Source organism: Natator depressus, chromosome 1 (assembly GCF_965152275.1).
Source record: "Natator depressus isolate rNatDep1 chromosome 1, rNatDep2.hap1, whole genome shotgun sequence".
Classification (NCBI taxonomy): Eukaryota; Metazoa; Chordata; order Testudines; family Cheloniidae; genus Natator; species Natator depressus.
Window position 1 is genome coordinate 125588240 of NC_134234.1, and position 4699 is coordinate 125592938.

The 4699-nt window shown below is 44.6% G+C and overlaps 1 pseudogene; it reads right to left on the reverse strand.

The window, feature by feature from the left end:
- Window positions 1-2088: 2088 nt before the first annotated feature.
- Window positions 2089-4405, reverse strand: LOC141980957 (E3 SUMO-protein ligase KIAA1586-like; annotated as a pseudogene).
- Between the last annotated feature and the right edge of the window lie 294 nt (window positions 4406-4699).

Genomic DNA, 4699 nt, shown 5'->3' on the forward strand with positions numbered 1-4699 from the left:
TATTCCTGCAGATTAGGAAGGACGGAGGGGTTCTTTGTTTGTTAGTCTACTTGTTTTAGGGCCAGTCTTTCTGGAATGCTGATACACCATAGTGCAATGCGGTAGTTTTCTTTCCTGAAAATTAGACTCCCTTATCCTGACTGTTAAACTATGAACCATCGCTGCTGGGACATGCAGTTCAAAAAATAACATAAAGTTACTGGTAACTGATGAATGTCGGATCACTTGGAAAACAAAACAAGCTGCTTAAATTTCTCGTCTCCATAAAAGTCAGTAAAGTTATAAAAGAGGTTTTCTTTGTTCTGACAGATGGTGACCTTTCCCATTAATCATGAGCATGCAAACACAGTTGTATTTTTATTGGCAGGCTTAAACCTGCAGAATTTATTGACTGGGAACCACAAAAATAAGGGACTGAATCAACCACACCCCCTTTTCTAGATCTGCACACAGAGGGGATCCTCTGCATGGAAGGGGAATCAGACATCTGTGCAGCATTGTGAACTCCAGACTGAGAAAAGGGTGCTCTACAGACCCAAGCCTGCAGCGGCTCCCCTCTAGCTTGTAGCAGGCAGCAGGGGGACTGGCTGAGGGAGAAGCCTCCCCAGGATGCCTGCTGTCTGCATAAGAACAGTTTAAATTTAGCTGTTCACTCTGTGGTCTGAACCACCGAATAAGGGGCTATTTCTGGCTTCCTTGTTAATTTCACTCACAGTTCTTGAGGGAGGAGGGTACCAAAGCCTGGGAAGTTCTTTTCTGCCCCCTGGATGAGGCGATCTTCAATAATATAATACACAAAAAATACAATCAAAATCAGGAACCATTTCCAAGTTCATATCTATCCCATTCCCTCCCCAGCAGAGGATCATGGTTATGATGTCCAAACTGCTTGCAGATCCTCTTTGAAATGTTACTGTTAAAAAAAAAAACATGGAGAACATGGTGGGAAGATGTGTTCTGATGATCGGGGTTTATTCTGGGCAAAGCAATTTTGGTAAAACAACTAAAGATTCACAGGGAAAGCAAATAGCCCCATAGACAAAACCACAAAGGGACTGGAGGGGAAAACTGGATATTCAGGGAAATTATTGTGCCTCCTTTGAAAGAAATAGTAGTTTTCATTCCACCCTCTTTATATATTGAATTAAACACCTGAAATGTCCTTAGGACATAGGGGCTCAGATCTCTTTTTGTTTTGTGGGTGTCGGTGTCCTGCGGAGTGTGGAGGCTGAAATTGACAAAACTTTCTCTAAGTATCTTGTATATTTCATGGCAACTATTCTAGTTGTCCTTCATTCACCCCGGTCTTCCCCGACTAATAGCCACCCATTGGTGTGCCCCCTGCACACTTTTATGTGCCTGGGAGGGAGATTAAACAATCCTTGATATCTGACTTATTAGGAAATAGGGAGCGTATGGGGAAAGCGGGGCACTGGTGGGCATGGCGCAGTGGCTGGCTGGCTAGCTGTGGTTTTTGCCTTTGTTACTTACTCCTTGGCAGATGCAGCCCAGCGGCACTTGCTGGCTCTCTGCAGGCAGCAGCCTGCAGGGCCTGGTTGCTGGGATGGCTGCTGGTCAGCAACAGGCTGCAGCTGCATCGTTTGTGACACATTCATACACATACATACTGTATGTATTGCTGTCCTTGCGCAAGCAAGCAGCCACCCATTGCAGCAGGCCAGACACATTCTCCAGGCGTGCAGCCCATGGAGAGGGCGCCAGTGCCCTTTTGAGGGGTGGGGGGACAGGGAAGACAGTGTTTCTTCAGCTAACACCTCAGGGACTTCTGCAAGAGGCATGGTCTGGCTGGGTACTGTCAGTGCACCTGTGGACACCCAGCTTTTGGGTTGCTGCTTAATGGTGTCCACAGGAAAACTTCCAGCCTCAGCAACTGCTACTCTGTCAGGTTGAAGGAGGGAGCCACGTGGGCGGCAGGGGAGGAGACAGAGGTCCGGGGGGCATGCAGCAGCAACAACACAAGCGATAGGGGGTGGCAGGTGGGGGCTGCAGCTCCAAGGGGAACCACTACCCACAGCAAAGCCGCCCCAGTCCCTGGCTCAGTCCTGGCATGTGGAATGTGTGAGTTGGCTAGCCAATGGGGGCAAGAAAGGGGCATTTTTGGGAAGGACTAGATGGAGCAAAGCATCCTAATAGAAACTCCCACATTGGGGCATACAGCTGATTTCGCTGGTCTCCCTGTTGTCGTGCCGTGCCTCGAGATGAATGTGCTGCATATCTGCCCTTTCCAAGCCACAATTTCACATACGGCATGGGAATCCACTGAGTATAAGGAGGTCCCACACATGAAATGAATAGCAAGTCCGCCACATGACAAGTGGTAAGTACAGTCCGTTTCACTGTAATGATGTTGTTCATCGCACTGAATCCTCTTTCGCAGTCAGTGTTGCTTGCAGCAAGGGTGTCCACTGCAAGAATGAGTTTTTTAAGTTTACCAGGAATGTTTTTTCCTCCAGAAGCCTTGAATTCAACAAATCCCAAGTGTGTTTCTTGTTGATTGATTCTCAGTTGATCAGCCAATGCTCTTATTTCCTTTTCTCCAAAGTGGGGATTCTCTGGATTCTCTTGCCATTTTTCAGGATTCAAAACTGACAAATTGTTAATTAAGTCCTTATAATTGGAAGCCCTTTCTTCACGTGTGCTTTGATCGGCTTTGTTTGAGGCAGTTGTGAAGAGTTTTGTCCTCATGTTTTCAATGACTGCTTGAATGAATTGAGACGAGTTGATTCTGGGGCTTTTTCCAGCACCGTTTAATTTGCTGTTTTTGAACATCATGGATTGTTCAGCCTTCTGAGCTTCTTCAGAGTGAATTCCTGGGTCTGTTTTTAGGCTTTCGATTCTCTTGATGTATATTTGCATCAGGTTGTCTGCTTTTGGAATGGTCATGTCTCATTCTTGTAACATCTCGGACAAGTTCTTCAGTTCTGTCAGCACATCCAGCATTAATGAAAGGTTTCTGATGAAATTTACAGAACACAGCTTTGAGTGTAGTCCTTGAAATTTAATACATTCACTTCTGACTCTTGACAGGTCTTGTGAGGCCGTCTCGAAGTGTTTTGCCAAAGCAGGGTATGTTTGCCACACTGCATTTACTGCTCTCCATGTTGACGCCTCCCCCCTTAAATTGAATATTTTGCCAATTTTTTTAAGTACAATGTGTAATTCATTGCATGAGCACTCAGGTCATAAGAGTTTTTTGGTGATTGACTGTACAAGGAATATAATGCATCCAAAAAGGCCTTAAAGTCATTTGTACCTCCGATGACTTCTAAAGCTTCATCAACAGCAAGTTCCAGTCTATGGTTGAGGCAATGCCATAATATCACATTAGGAAAGTCCATTTGTAGTAGTTTTCCAACACCAGCTTTGACTCCTAACATCACATTTGCACTGTCACTACAAAAGCTGATCATCACTTCCAATAATAGCTCTTTAGTGAAGCCACAACACAGCAAGCATTTCAAAATTTCCCCTTTAATGGCTGCTGCTGTTGCGCTTTGCAGCTCTATCACGTCCAGAGGAAACGTGAGTGGCCTCATAATTCCATCTATACCGTCTTTCAAAAAAATTATGAGAGTCGAGTTTCCAGTGAGAGTAGTCGACTCATCGACAAGTACTGTAATTTTTGCCTTATTGTCGATGATTTTGTTGACAATTCTCTTTTTCATTTCAGTGGCTATATGATTGATTATGTCTACACAAACTGTTCTACTATGCAACAAACGCCCCATTTCAATTCCATTGATTTGCTGTAGGTCAATGAGGCTCTCGTGGTCACTGAGGGGTCGATTTGTTTTGGCAATGTAGTCGGCTGTTCGGAATACACGAGCAGTAGTTTCAAATGCTGCTTCTTCACTTTTAGCATTCAGATTAAGAAGAGTTCCTTTTTTAGCCATGGCTTGATTTTTTTCAGCCTCCATGTGAGCTGCAGATTTCTTATATTCATTTATTTTTTTGCGAAGGGAGGACAGCTCTGTCTCTTTGAGGAGTATGAGGATATTTCACAAGAGGCCCATTTTGGAGAGGTGTTAACCCCTCTTGCAGAATGGAGCTTCAAATCTGAAACATCATGACATACTGGGCACCCAACTTTACCGCCCAAAGCAAAAAGCCAGTCGTTTTTCTTTTTGAACTCCTCAAATTGCATTTTTGACCACACAGCAGGGTATGGTGGTGGAGTATCCACTTTTTTACAGGCAATTCAGCAGTTTCATTTGTCTCCTCACTTTGTGATGGCTGCAGTGTCAGCATTTTTTCCCTGTGGCTGACTAGTTACAGCTTCTTAATTTGTTGCTGTTCTTTTTGACTGACAATCCCCCTTTTCCTCACTTTTCCGTTTAAACATACCTGTTAGGTTCTGTTGACCAAGTATCTTCTTAGGCGGCATTTTTCCCCCCACTTACTGTCCTCCTGCTGTTAATAGTGCGCCTGACAAGACTTGACCAATAGGAAGCAAGCCCTAGTAATTACCATGTGGCGGTATGGCATTCAAAAGGTAACTTTGGGACATCCACATGCATGTCTTCTTGTGAAAACAAAATCTTCTTGTCTTCCTTGACAGATCTAAATCTACTCGTATTCCAGGTATGTTCTAAATGTATATGTCCAGTACGGATGGGTCTCTCAGAAAAGATAGCTCTTCAGTGTCGGAATCGGACCAACAGCCCCCCAGGGGCAAGAT